Source organism: Urocampus carinirostris, chromosome 5 (genome assembly GCF_059441175.1).
Source record: "Urocampus carinirostris isolate Australia breed hairy pipefish chromosome 5, RoL_Ucar_1.0, whole genome shotgun sequence".
Classification (NCBI taxonomy): domain Eukaryota; kingdom Metazoa; phylum Chordata; class Actinopteri; order Syngnathiformes; family Syngnathidae; genus Urocampus; species Urocampus carinirostris.
In genome coordinates, this window is record NC_142353.1 from 8,253,353 (window position 1) to 8,269,174 (window position 15,822).

At 40.4% G+C, this 15,822-nt stretch overlaps 1 long non-coding RNA gene across 1 annotated transcript; it reads right to left on the reverse strand.

Moving 5' to 3' along the window:
* Window positions 1–537: 537 nt before the first annotated feature.
* On the reverse strand, window positions 538–4,844 carry LOC148365130 (uncharacterized). Its single transcript, XR_015850411.1, has 3 exons — window positions 4,449–4,844; window positions 1,082–1,334; window positions 538–1,005 (listed from the first exon to the last, which is right to left on the reverse strand). It is a non-coding gene; the product is annotated as an uncharacterized LOC148365130 (long non-coding RNA).
* Between the last annotated feature and the right edge of the window lie 10,978 nt (window positions 4,845–15,822).

A 15,822-nucleotide genomic window follows, 5' to 3' on the forward strand; every position in this document is an offset into this window, starting at 1 on the left:
GAAACTGCACACAGCTGGATTTTGAATGTTGTATGATAATATAAGGGTAGAAGACCATTGCTGGGAAAGTACTGATACAAAAGAATACAGCAAGTAAATACTTCACTCAAATATGTGGATGAACATATGTGCATTTATAACAATTAAAATGAATAATGTGATGTTCAAAGTAATTCTGCGATGATCAAATAATAAACTTAATAATGCTGGAAAACTCGTCTAATGGTGACAACTTACTCAGTGACCTATTTTGGTAATCTAACACCATCTAATGCTCACCACGGCAACTAGAACAAAATTCCCGACTCACTAATCATTTGCCTATGTTAACATGCAGGGAACAGTCTGACTGGGATCAAAATTCGTATTTTTGAGGCATTCTGAATCAGCCATCTACTTGACAGGGACAAATAACGACCTTATATACATGGCGTTTACGAGTATTCGGATTACAAGGGCAAAGCAAGAATGATGCAATTTCACAATTGGACGTTGTTTCCAAATTTTGACGTTAAATAAAGGATGATTTATTCATGTTTCCCATCACAATGGATAGCATAATGGTTATTTATTCCTTTTTTTTGGCCAAAGCACAAAAACAAGATCAACAAATAATTAACAAAAACACAGTAATATCTGTTATGGATTTTCAGTGCACCCTAACGCAGGTAACAGGAAGTATGGCAAGGTGCTAAAAAATATGGAATTTAACTACAAAATCCTTAACAAAGTAACAGTCAAAAACAACAATAAAGCTGTCTGAACCAGAAACAAAAATAAACCTTAAAAATCAGGATACACTGGTAAGTGATGATGGTTATCTTGACGCTGAAAAATGAATTTGGAAAATGAAAATGACCAGACAAAGTTTGCTGATCAAAATGTCATTTTAAAGGGTTCGGGATAAAAGGATACAAGTGTGTGACAATTGGTGACAACTGTGCCCAGTTTATTCCCCAGGTGGGGCCCTTTGATGATAGGTGGGATGTCCAACAAAACCTCCCCCTCAAAGACCAGATTAAAAAAAGATACAGAGGCTGCAGTGAAGGGAACGGGATTGCTGACAGTTCTTGTTCCTCACCTTTGAGACGGGAAAGCAAAGTGTGGCAGAGGGGCCTTCTTGCCACCAAGGACATGAAATCAGGGGCTGCCCGAGAGGCCTTCTCCTCGCAGCCAGGACACGAACCAAAAGCCACCGAGTGGGCTTTTCCTTGCCGCCAAGACAGAATCTGAAAGCTGCCACTAGAACAGGAGAGTACACCCCCCGGGTCCATAGATGGTCGAGTCATTCTGTTATGTTTGAGAGTAATGGACCCATGTGGGGCAGGCAGGAGCTGGAAACAATGAACATATTCATTAACACATTCTGGACCAAAGTAACAATGGAACAAGGGGGCAAAAAAAATATAACACGTCTAAAAAAAACCTGACAAAGTCCAAATAAGAAACAAGCAAAACTAGAAATGGAAACTCCATTGAGCTAAGAAACAAAGGAAACTAGAAAAAAAAAATAAACCGGGCGTTGTAGTCGAATTAAATGACAGTGACCCAACAAACGTGTGCAGATCAAAATGTCCTTTTAAAGAGTTCAGGATAATGAGGCATGTTGGTATGTCAGAGTCTAACAATTTGCACTCAATCAAATTTACATACCGAGAGTGGGATGAAGTAGAAGCTATATAATGCCTCCCCCTATTATGCAAGACATATTCTAAATCAAAACAAATGGGTTCTATTGCTGCATTCTGTCTGTTTACAATTTGGATGTGGATTGCCAGAACTGAGGATTTACACCATATATGGATAGATACAACTGTCGTATCCTCTGTATATGGATGGGTCCAACCGTGGCCTTTTTTGCCACGGGGTCATACACGAGGCTTTTTTTTTAGCAAGAAAGCCAGAGTTTATGTATCATTTGTCTCTGTACTGCAAGTCCCCAGTTCTCTGAGGTGTGAAACTATCCGGATGAGGGAAACTAAATAAATTATTCAAATGGGTGTATATGCATTAATAATTGAAAAATGAAAAAAGTAACCCAACCGTTTCTATTTAACTACTCAAAGTCATTTTCATCACCGTGAAGGCAGAAAAGAAAATGGAAATATAGAGAAAAAACAACCAATAGCAATGAACCTTTTTTTTTTTGCAAATAAGCCGATGTTCTAGAATTTCTTCCTACCCATCGTCTCAAACAAGGCACAAGTTCCCCGGAAATGTGCAAGTAAACCTGCAGTGTATGTAGGCATACAGAGCTTTTGTGTTGCTGATTTTACTTGATAATAAAGAAAACTAATTATTGTCAGATCAGCCTACAGTAGGATATCTTGACAGGGTAGAACGTTTCCGCAGGACACCGGAATTTGGATTTATAGTTCGTCATTGTACCAAAAGTCCACAGTCATTTGTGATGTCAAACTCTCCTACATGAGGGGAATTAAACTAATTTTTGAATGGGTATACATCTACAAGTAATTAAACTAACCCGACCATTCATTTTGGTCTACCTGCAGTCAGACTAAGACGTTTATCTTATTTTTGATCATGTTTACAAGGCTTTATATTACAGAAATGCTGACAATAGTCAGATTCCAATTAGAAAATTGCCTGCATGGAAACGTAGTCATTGTCATTGTAAAGCCTTATACAAGGTAAGACCGTCATTTTAGCGGGACACCCACTGAACACGGCCTAGTATAAATCTGTTAAATTAGAAAAGCCTGTGCCACCGCACAAAGTAATTGGATGGGCACTGAATACAAGTGCACGATTAGACAAGCATTAAGTATTTACTTTGCACCAGTGAGTGTGCAAGATGTGGCAATTTCCCAACCAGAGCCCCAGGTGGCAAGCAGTAGCTGCTGTAAAGGTGTAATAATAAGCATTCTCTGCAATGATTTGGAGTTATTGGCTGAGTACTGTAATTAAGGCAAACTTCTGCCCAAATGTTTAAGAGTTTAAAACAATGATAAGAATATTTTGTCAGGAAGGAACACAAGTGTTTCAAATCGGGGACAAAATCTATCTGAATATTTGTACGAAGGTAGTACTTGGATCGGATTGAGACTATTGACCTGGGTTTGATACTTGGCTGCTCTTCTAATTTTCTCAAAGCGTCGCTTCTCCAAGTAGATAGTGCAGCCTGTCAATGTCACCCAGTGCCTTTGGCCACTCAGTGTATGCTTGAGTGTGGAACTGACACTTTTGGCATCTCACCCTACATAGCCTTCTGCTAAATCCTGCCTGCCAGGCAGAACAGAGGGCAGGGTATTTGCGTCCTTCCCTTCTAGAAGCTATAAATGACTGAGGCAAACAGGAAGTGCAGCTAGCGCTAGGCTTTTTTTTCGACTACAGAAAAGGACAATGCCTAGTGTAATTTGTACGGTGAAGTGGTCTGCTACTGTGGCGACACCACAAATTTGCATGAACAACCAAAACGTAAACATGTTACTGTTCCTGGAAAAGACAACAACCTGTAGATCCATTGTCACTATGGCAACTGAGCCATAGAGAAACAATAGAAGCTTTATTTGCATTACTTTATTTTCAAAATATTGTGCTACGGAAGGTATTCAAGTTCTCTGGATCAGTGGTCCTCAACTTGACTGATCCATCACCGTAAGTACAAGCCGCGACCCAAATCCTTCCCCCAAAAAATTTCCTTTTGAAATGTTTTGAGGCTGAATCACGGCCAGAAATTTCTGCCCGTGAAGCAGACGCTGGTGGACGCTTTTGAGATTGCGATACAGACGAGATACAGCCGTGCTTTACACGCGGTAAGAAATTCACACGTGGTTGGCCACGCGAAAAAGTTTTGCGCTGCTCAAAACTTTAGACCACGGGTAACCGCGGGCGGCACAGCGATGCAGCCGCGGTTACCAGCGATAAGGACGCGGAACAGTCGCCGGCCAATTTTGCACATTTTGCACCGCGGGCAACCACGGGCAAAAAAAAAAAAAAAATCGCAAAATTTTACCCGCGATACAGACGCAAAAGGCTGTGTGACTGGGCCTTTACTCTGAGATAGTAGAATATATACGATTAAAAAGGACCAACAAAACCAAACCAACTTAAAGTAAAAATACTGTGGCTACGCCAGGTATTTGCATTAACACATAAAAAGTTCACCCCGCAGAGAACAACTCACTTTATTTTCAAAATATTTTGCACTGGTAGGTATTTGAGTTCTTTGGATAAGAGTTTCTCAACTGGTTGGTTGGGACCCAAAAGCGGGTCACGGATTCGTTTTCAGTGGATAGCTGGCCTATTCTTTGGCAAAATTATCCTCATCGGATCCATACCAAAGTTTTCAGTAATGCCACCCCTACATAATGGTGCTTGTGCAATTATTAGATTAAGTCGAAATGAAGTGATCAAATTCTGTTCAGAAAACAGAAGGTGCTTGCACTTTGAATTTAATTATCAGGAAATGCTAAATGAGAACTCACCTGGACTTCTCACGGGGAAGTGGCTTTTGTTGAAAAGGTCACCAGTGCGGCACCATGACGTGCCACCCACACAACTGGCGACGAGGGGCCTCACCTCAGCCTTCATCCGGACTGCCAGAGCCGTTTGCCACTTTAATATTATACAAAAGGCATGAGTGCAAATGCGATTTCTCAGGGCTGTTATTACTGTCAAGGCAGGCTGCACCAGAATCCGACAGGGAGACAACCTTTTATTGCTCAGTCTGTGCACATCTGCATTTCATTAGGTAAATTCAAGGCTAACTTTCTCAAAATGTATTGAAAAAGAAATGAGAAATTAAACATTTTACACGAACAAGAAACATCTGTTGCAAATACCATACTATTGGTATACCATGTCATGTCATGATTTATGTTTTGTTTAGTTAAGTTTTTACATGTCATTGAGATATGTGTTTGTGGTCATTGCCTGTCTTGTCAAGTTCGATTATGTCCACCTGTGCTTGTCTTTTGGGTCTTGTCCAGGTGTCGATCATGTCAAGCAACAACAAAAGACTTCTTGCTTGCACTCTTCAGCGACAAGTTTTTTTCTTCTTGTCCAATCCTCTCCAGACTTTTCACACTTGAGTTTCTTGCAGCTTATGACTCTTATTTGCAGTGGCAATTCTAGGGTCTTGGCCCCCAAACACAACAGTATTTCACAAGGACAAACTCTGGGCCTTTGTAATTTTAATTTATAACCAACAAATTGGGAGGTCATCACAACAGGAAGGTCTCGACTGTCTAGTGGAGGTAGATGCTGGCACAGAAGCTGGCAAAGAGGGAACATAATTGTTTTTGTTTTTTTAGGCGCTCATGTATAAACTTCACCAATTATCCTAAAAGAAATGGGCATTGAAGGAAAATAGGCTATGAATGGTAAATACGCTATATTAGTTTCATCCATTGTATGGGTTTAATATTTCTACATTTTGTACCAATTCTCGAAAAAGACAGGTCAAAGTCTTTTAGTTTCCCCAAATGATTTGACGTTCCAAAATCTGCACAGGTTGACGATTGATGAACAGATGCACAGCTTGAAATGCAGTTGCAGTTGTAAAATAATAAAAACAGACAAGTGGCCTCATTGTCACAGATTTGCTGATGACAGCTTTCACCTTTCCAAACAACTAATAACATGCCACATTTAAACACAATAATTACAATTTCTGGTTCGACTATATTATTGGTTGTACATCACAACATTCTGAGTAGTCTTGGATTTCCCCTAATGGCCTTTAAAAAAATTAAAATAAAAGTACTATTGTATTGTAGACTACTTAATAATATAGCAATAGCTCTTGACGCTTAAAAAAAATCCAACATGAATAAAGTTTGGTCTTGTTGTTGCTAGTGAGAGAAAAGAGGCTAGCACCATTTGCACTACATCATTCATCATCAACGGTAGGAGAAAAATACAATTGATCTCTGTTCATTATTATATTGCTACCATCAACTTGCTTTCTTCTCTCCTTCTTTTTCTTCATCCTTTTTTCATTCCCGGAAGGATAGTTCCTCTTCATGTTAAAGTTCTCAAAACGCAATTTTTAATTCTTCACTCAACTTCTCCATTGACTGCAATGCAAATTTGGACTCTCTGTCGTCACTTAGTGCGGGCCCCAAGCAACTGCCTGGTTTTCCTGGTGAAAAAAATCACCTCTGCTTATTTGTACAGTCAACAGATAACAAAAGTAATGTTTGAATGTTCAAGTGCAACGTGAAGAGTCCTCGTATTGTGCATTTTACTGAGTATTTATTCTTTGTCACAAGCCAGAAACGGAGACAGGACCCAATAGCGTTTTAATGAGAAAGAGAGCAGTGCTTGCTTCCGCAATCCGATGATCGTCGGGCACGGGTAGCTGATGGCAGGAACGCGGAAGTGGCACTTCCGTGTCGAGCGAGGTTAGTCGTAGGCAGCGAGAAAACAGGTTGATGGCCGGGACGGAGGAGCAAGGGCAGTAACGAGTCCAGAAAAGAGGTCGGCAACAGGTATCCGGCAGGAAACAGGGCAAGACAGATCGATGGCTGGGACGGAGGAGCAAGGCAGAAACAGGTCCAAAAACAGGTCGGTAGCAGGTATCATGCAGGAGAAAACAGGGCAGGAGAATGTCGGATATTACAGAGCTTGCCTAGCTGAAAGCATAGGTTCGCAGACGGTCTGACAGCTTCCTCTTGGAAGACGGGTTTTAAAAAGAGTCAGGGATCCAAACCTAAAGCAGATTTCCCGAACTAGGAATCTCTAAAAATAATTTACATGATAGTTCATGTATTTTTAATAATTATTTAAAACAATATTTTTAATGATTTTCAAATCAGTTTCAAATTGGGGCAGCACGGCAGCGCAGTGGTTAGCACGAGTGCGGCACAGTTCTGAGGTCGTGAGATCAAACCTCCTGTGTGGAGTTTGCATGTTCTCCCCGTGCTTGCGTGGGTTTCCTCCGGGCACTCGGTTTCCTCCCACATTCCAAAAAACATGTATGTCAGGTTAATTTGCTGGTCCAAATTGTCCCTACGTGTGAATGAGCGAGTGAGTTGTCTGTCCCTGTGTGCCCTGCGATTGGTTGACAACCTGTTCAGGGTGTCCCCTGCTCACTGCCCAAAGATAGCTGGGATGGGCTCCAGCAGCCCCGCGACCCTACTGAGGATAAGCGGTGCAGTTAATAGATAGATGGATAGTTTTAAATTAGAATATCTGGAACAAACCGACTGTTTTTCAACTTTCAATTCAATAAAGCCATTCAATATTGCGAGGTGTTCCATTTGGAGAGGTGTGATAGTTATTAGTATACATTTTAAATCCCAAATGACTAAGTGGTTCGGAAGATGGCACGAGGCTTTTAACTTTGTGCCTGTTAAAACCCGAGTCGCGGCGTAGTGGAAATTGCATTTTTGATGTCACATTTCATAATCAGCTTTACTATTGTCGCATATCAGAGCCATGTAGCAATCAAAAACTACATTTACCATAGCACATAAAATGCACAAAATCACAACAATAAGTGAAGTGTTAATGTTCAAAACTTTACAAATAGAATCAGAGAAAGTTCCTGTGACAAGGAACAAAACTTTATACCAGGGGTCATGAACCTATCCCTCATACAGGACTCTTTTCATGAGTACATATGGCTCGGAAACAAAATGGACCTAGCACAACTAGTTAATGTCTGTTACTCCTGGTTGTGGCAAGGAAGGAAAACCTTGACTCCCTATAGCAGGGGTGGCGAACATGCGGCTCTAGAGCCGCATGCGGCTCTTGGCCAATAAGAATGCGGCTCTTTGAATCATCATATTTTCTATATGCTGTGGCTCTTTGCCTCGTTTCATGTTTAGTTTTTTCCCCTTCTTAAAACACACTTGAATCCATCAGAGTTGATAACAAATAATAAATAATATTTTGAAATTATTTTGGCAGATTTGTTGTTTTTATGCTGCTCCGGACACATAACTGACTGCCAATCATCTGCGTAGGTTACGTCTAATGCCGGTCAGTGTATGGTGTGGCTCTTTGACTCTCACGGTTAAAAATTTTGGCCCTCTTCGTTCGCCACCCGTGCCCTATAGGGTTTGGTCCAGTTTATATAGGAGACAATTTGAACTACTGTTTAAAGTCAGAGTGTCACACCAATAGACCCTCTTTTGGCCGTAAATCGCTAAATGATCCTTTGCATGGAAGCTCATTAAACATCTATGTTTATTGCTGGGTCACTTAATGATGAAAAGCCACGTACCAAACTTTAAAAACCCATAAGTTATAGCAAAGCAGTTAGAGCTGGGATGTTCAAACCTTTCAGTAAGTGGGTCACATTTGGTAAGCTGAAAATGTGTGAAGGACGACTATTCAGGCTGGCATTCGTTGGTTTGCAGGCCTTGGCGATCAGCGTCGCAACCTCATAACTCGCCTTTGAGGCATTTTCATTTGACTCGCAGGGTCTCGTGAAAAAGAGCTGCTGTTCCAATAAAACAGCTTCTAGTTTCTTCACCTTTTCACAGCGTTTGTTTCCAGTTAGCTTTTTGTAGTCGGCATGTTTTGTCCGGCAGTACCACAGTCTCATGGCAAATTAGGCAGATGCCGTTGTTTCGGATTTCGGGAAAAAAAAATACTCCAATTTCCACAGGCAATACCCCTTTTTTTTAAAATGTATAGTCGCCATGTTCGAGATGGGGTGGACTAAAATTCTCAAAGAAAGCCAGGGGCAAGTTGGTCTAAAGTCTACTGCCATCATCTGGTGAAATGGTGATTTTTGTTGTTGTTATTTTACAAATTTATTTTACACTGTGGTCAACATTACTGCCGGGCCACATAGAATTCATTTTGTGACTGAGGTCAAGTAAAAATTTGATCACAGGCCGTAACTGGCCCCCGGGCCTCACTTTAGACATGGCTGACATTTATTGGGTTGGCGACAGGATTGGGTGGAGCTACATTCCGGGCAGACGGACTCCCCCTCCACGCCCAGCGCTGTCTGCACTGAAAGCAAATATGTTGGTATCCATTTTTGTAGTATTTTGTAATTTTTTTTTCAAAAGAACTTTGCTTGCACCTTGTTTTGAAATCATTATTTAGGACAAAACTGACACTCAAAATGAGCCTCCAAACTCTTAAGTAACTGCGGGTGGGAGACAGATTTAAAGTCTTATATTTATATTGATAAGTGACACATGCCCTGGCATTAATATTATTTCATGGATTTTATTAAATCAGCAAACATGACACAGTTGAATAAAATGTGCTGAAGAATCAGCTTTTGTCTGGAGGGCGGTTTTGGCGGTTTTGTAGTATTTTTTCTTAAAATGTATGGTGTGACTCCCTTCAAAAAAACAAAGATTCCCCACCCCTGATTTGTACTGTTCTAATGTTTATTATTGTTAATTTTTGTTTTTGTGGATGTTTATTTTGTCACTGTCATAATTTGTGTCACTCTGGAGCCTCACACATTCCTTTAAACTCGCACTTGCCAGTTCCGGTTCGTAATTGCCGTGAGACCCGCAAGAGCCAGCTCCAATGTTTTGGTGACACTTTCACAGATTTGTGCAGCTCAATTAATGCCTTTACCCCACTTCATGAATTGGCAAGGGTTGGCTCTTATTGGACATTTGGATACTTGCTGTGTATAACACACAATTTCAAGACTGTTGCAGTACATGCTGTTGCTAAGGGCAATAAGCAAATGCATTGTGTTTTCTGTAAAATTTCAAAATTAGTTAATTTGTTGTGAGTATTATTTGACTACTAGATGTCCCTTTCATGTGTAGTAAGTGCAACCGAAAAGGAGTTGTTAAAGGAACTGTACGGTATTTTGAACTCAGTTACTCTCTTCCGTCATTTCCTGGCCCGTGTCATCTTTGCACCCTCAGTCAACTCATTCATGTAAGTATGTGCATTTCTTAGACGAACTTGAATAAACTCTTCTTTTTTCATCGTTCACTGGGTTTGGGTTGGCATTTGGGCTGAAACAAGCCTTTTCCTACTGTCACCATTTTCATGCTCTACTGATGAATGCAAATCTTGTAATAACCTGCAGGGACTCTACAGGAGGGGTCGGCAACCTATGACACGCGTCCCAGCAGTGAGACGTGAAGGGTTAACCAGTGGCACGCGAGCGCACAGTAAAATAATAATGATTCTTTTTTTTAATGCGCTTTTTTACCTAAAATTTTGACATTTTCATTTGCGCGCCGTGTTGTTTAGAGGCTTTACGGTAGCGCTCCTCCTCTTCTGCTTTGTGTGCAAGTGTGTGTCTGCACAGTGACTCGTAGAAGAGGAGAAATCCGTGTTTTGACCCAGCCACAGAAACACCGGCGCGCGATAAATGAATGAATAATGACAGGTGCTTCAGCAAAAAAATCTCGTTCTTGAACTGACGACTGGGGGCTTGTGCGAAAAAAGACAGTGCTGTTTATGCATTATGCCTTGGGAGCGTTATACCTCGCACATCAAGTCTTAAACGTCATGGCGAAACGAAACATGAATTTAAGATGTAGACAATAAAACGCGCTGTGTCCAGGTACGGCAAACAAACACAGACCCTAGAAACCCTTGTCACTGCTAAAAACACCACCATTGAAGCAAGTTATCACATTGCTCACTGCATAACAAAGCACGGAAAACCATTTAGACCAAATCAGCTGTTATTTCTGTTGCACTTATTTTCAAGTAGCCTTCTGCCTTGTTGCTGTTATTTAAAGTTTTGATATTTTCTGCAATAAGATTTCATTGATGAGTGGTATGGTAGCTGTCCATATCATTTGGTTTTGATTGTAGTTCATTGTTAATGAAGAATGGTTGATTGAGGTTGATTCTTGTGGTAAAAAGTTGAAGTCATGGATGTCTACAGGCCTCTCCAGTTGTTGTTCACAGTATTTTATTAGTTTATTGATGAACAAGAATAGCGGAAAATAAAATTTTCAGTTATACTATTTCAATGTATATCCATGTTGTATATTTGGACTGGTGTAAAATGACAGCTCTGTCGGATATAAAAAAAGAGTTGTGCGAGTCATTGATCTTGGTGTGGCACACTGATTTACAAGGACATTTGAAAGTGGCACTCCACACTGAAAAGGTTGCTGACCCCTGCTCTACCGTGAAACCAGACGTGCTCTATAACGAAAGTCTCAGCGACATATTAACCATGAACATCATCTGTTCAATAGCAGTCAAATGTGGTAAATTACAACGCAAAGAAGAAATTACACTTAAAACTGATGGAAATTTAAAAGAAACCAAATTTGGAAGAAAAATAGCTTCAATCACCACCTTTTTGTGAAATGAAACAATCTGGTTCTATTATCTCTCCAGGTGATTACATGCAACGTTCAAAGGTTGAAAAATATCAAAGGTGAAACAAATGCTCCATACCCTCGATTGTTGCATTGATTAACCACAAATTACAGATCTAAAATACAAAATCTGTGACTGCGCATTAGAATGGTTCTGATGAAAAAAAAACATCAAACTAAACAGAAAATAATAATTTCTTTTATCCACTAGAGGGCCGTTTCATAAAATTGCACAATTTATAATGTAATACTGCTTCCCCACATAAAGTAAGATTTGGAGTTGGTACAGGCTAAATTTGGAGACAGGCAAATTTAACACTAAGTTGAAAAAAGGGCAAGGTGTAACCATACAGAATTAAAAAAAATAAAATAAACTAAAAAACCTTTTTTTTGTCATGATTACTCATTGCACTCACCTGTGCCTGCTCGTTTGGCGCCAGCTGCTCCTAGTTGCCTGATTGATTACCCTCCTATTTATTCCCAGTACTCCAGTCATTCCTGGTCAGTCCGTCATCGAACCTCTGCATACACTGCAAGCACTTTGACTCTGGCTCTCGTCGGTCCCATCTTCATCCGTTTCCTACTCGTCTGTTCCTGATTTACCGTTTGTCTCCGGCTATCGTTTTGTCCATTTGACCCCGCTCTGATCTCCCGCTCCGGCTAACGACCTGTTTTTGACCACAGACCACATTCTGATCTCCCGCTTCGGCTATCGACCCGTTTTTGCCCATGACCATGCCCCGATCTTCCGTCCCAGGAAATCTCTTCCGCATTCCGATCTCGCTCCGATTTGGTGAGCTGCTCGCTCCTCCTGTCCAGCCATCACCGGATCGCTAGTTTGTTTCTTTGCCCCTGACTTCCTCGATATCCCAATAAACTTTTGTGTAAAATGTTACGCGTTTGGGCCTACCATCTGTTCCGTTTCTGACACCTTGTTTTTTTTTTTTAGCAAAGTACTTTGTGGTCTTGTTTGCACACGTCAAGTCATGTTCATTTGTATAGCTTTTAATCACAATGAGTCTCAAAGAGCTGCGCATTAGAATGGTTCTGATGAAAAAAAAACATCAAACTAAACAGAAATATGCAAACAGAAAATAATAATTTCTTGCACAAATGCACAGACCACAGACTATAGAAAGCTACACACTATTATTACACTATCCCCTGATCTAAAACCTACATTAAAGCAAGGAAACAAACACCCCAGCATGAGGAAAATGAAGAAACCTTGAGAAGGGACCGCACATGAGGTAATCCCCCTTCCAGGATGACCAGGCTGCAATGGATGTTGCATTCACAAACAATAAAATTGAAAACAAAATATCAAATGATTTTATATATATATATATGGGGTTCAAATCCAGCTCCAGACTTCCTGTGCGGAGTTTGTATGTTCTCTCCGTGCTTGCATGGGTTTCCTCCGGGCACTCCGGTTTCCTCCCACGTTCCAAAAACATGCATTTCAGGTGAATTGGCCGGTCCAAATTGTCCCTAGGTGTGAATGAGCGAATGAGTTGTCTGTCCCTGTGTGCCCTGCGATTGGCTGGCAACCAGTTCAGGGTGTCCCCTGCCCACTGCCCGGAGATGGCTGGGATGGGCTCCAGCCCCCCCGCGACCCTAATGAGGATAAGCGGTACGGCTGATGAGATGAGATATATATATATATATATATATATATATATATATATATATATATATATATATATATATATATATATATATATATATATATATATATATATATATATATATATATATATATATATATATATGTGCTCTAGGGTGTGATGCTGAGCGGCGTACGGGTGTTTAAGCCCCTTATTCTGCCTCCAAAGAAAGTCAGTGCAAGCAGCAAAGTTGCTACAGGTGAAAAAAGAAAAGTAGTGCGTACAACCATTGCATTTAAGAAAGAAATAATAGCCAAATATGAAGGAGGTGTGCGAGCGCCTTCTGCTGACCACCACAAAGGTAAGAAATCCTATTCATAAGATTACGATAACGGGAACGTACGATTAGCCTGGGTTAGCTTTAAGTTTCCATTAAACATTTAGGGTGTTGGAACGGAGCCCAAAATTGAGGGTGTTGGAACGGAGCCCCGTTTCTAAAGAACAGCTCACCACTAGTTGTGGAGACCTGGGTGCTAGATGACTTGTAAACAACCTGAATTTTTTATTTTTACACGTTCATGTTAGCGTAATCTTTCGTACTGAAAATTACGATAACGCGAACATACAATTAGCCTGGGTTAGCTTTATGTTTACGTTAAACATTCATGGTAAACATTCAGGGTGTTGGAACGGATTAAAACGATTTACATTATTTTTAATGGGAAAAATGATTTCCGTGGTCGAACAAATCGATCTTCGAACAGGGTTCTGGAATGGATTATGGTCGAGAACCGAGGTTCCACTGTGTGTATATATATATATATATATATATATATATATATATATATATATATATATATATATATATATATATATATATATATATATATATATATATATATATATATATATATATATATATATATATATATATATATATGTATGTATGTCAGTCATAAGCTGTAGAATTTAACAGTTGCACTGAGGTTGCAGATTGAATCTCAAAAGGCAGAGCATTCCACAGCACCGGGGCCCGAATGGAGAAGGCTCTTGAACCTGCGGATCTCTTCTTGGCTCTTGGATCACACCTTGAAATGTTTGTACTCTTGCGTGCATGCAAAACGGGGCTATTCTCTTACATTTTTCAGAGGAGGTAGTGAGTCAATTTTTGTAAAATTGCAAGACACACTGTAAAGCATTTCTGGATTTCCCAGCGCCGAAAGGGGTGCCAAGTTTCATGAGTTTTGGTGCACGTTTGGGCTATCAAGATCACTCTGTCACCACATTTCTCACTGGGTTTTAATACTGTGAATATTTTGCGCATATTTTTAATGTGACTGAGCACATCTTTTGCAATACCAGCTGCTGTGGCTCAATATTGCGTCACAGCAATACAAAAAAAATAGACAGGGTCACTTGATGACAATGCTGTATGGAAAGGCTTCTAAATTATCTGCAGAGCATAGTCCGGCACAATTCGTAAGAGGTCAATCTTTTTCCCCCAGGTTAATACAAAAACCAATCGAATAACAATAAAATAACAAGGTGGAACATAAAAATGCCAGAGTGAAGGTAGAGGATAAATACAAACAGTTAGTGGGCTGCTGACTGAATGTCAACAGCCGGCTGTGCTGACTCACCAGGATGAAAATAATATCAAGGCTGAAGAAGACAACAGTGTCTGGAGCCACATTTCACCAGAAACAAAAAGTCAGAACTAACAATGGAGAGAAATAATTTGGAAGAAATCCTCCATTTATAATTACATGCAAACTAATAATGGTACACTGGTTTGACTTCACTTAGCTGTGGTCAGCAACATTGGGCTGTAGACCAGTACCAAAGGTCGTCTGGGACTGGGTTACACAGAAAGATAAAAAAAAAAAAAACTAATTTTTTTGCTTATATTGTAGTTATTTACGTATACGTTTTTTTTTTCACCCTGAAAAGCTTCAATGTTTAGGTGTGTGTTATACCAAAGTCATAATGTAGTATATCTAGATGGTAAGGCGCCCGCTTTGAGACTGGGAGGTCGGTGGTTCGCGCCCCGGCCGAGTCATTCCTAAGACTTAAAAAGTGGTCGGCGGCGCCCTCTGTTGGCTGCGGCTGCATCGGCTCGCTACAACGGGTCAGGTGCAATCGACATTTCGTTCTGTGTACATTGTTACACAGAATGACAATACAAGGAAATTATTATTATATTATTATTATCATCGTAACTGAACAATAAATGATCAGTCGACAAATATCACTAACTTTATTGAATCAACACAGGATCTAACAGGTATCGAACCCGGATCGTTGTGGTCAGAAAGCTGAATCTTCACTACTAAGCCACTAGGTTTGTAGATGACAAAAGAAAAGGCTTACAATTTGATCTCATCATTGCACTCTTTTTACTCATGTTGCCACGTTGTACAATGGTGTGATGGAGCATTATGGGAAATAGTTCAGCCATAAAGATGTTGCACAACTTGGTACCATTAGTAAAAACAGTGTGATGATAAGATAACATTGAATGTAGGTGTGTCAAGTGTACTGCCAGTGGGCCCTGTTAGATAATATGAACTGGCCCACCATAACTTTATGTCAAAAAAAGTAAGCCAGACTCTAGGTTACTTTTATCAAAAGTTATGTTTTTTTCCTAAATAAATGCAAACTGGATGCTTTCTTCAGCCGTTAGAGGGCCCTATTAAGTTGAATGTGTCACAATCACCTGGATTGGGAACACCTGTGCTCAGGTTTTGGCGCCAACAGCCAGGACAGCTGATTGGCGCACCCTGTCCATTTACTCCTCAGCTTCCGGAATCAAGTTGTTTGATTGTACTCACGCTATCTGTTGCCTTCAGCTCAGTAAGCCCGTACCTCTGACTCATTGCCTGCTCCCTGTTTTCTTCTGATTGATCTCCGTTGCCGACCCGTTTCTGTAATTGCCTACGACCTGCCCTGCCCGTCTGACTTATGAACGC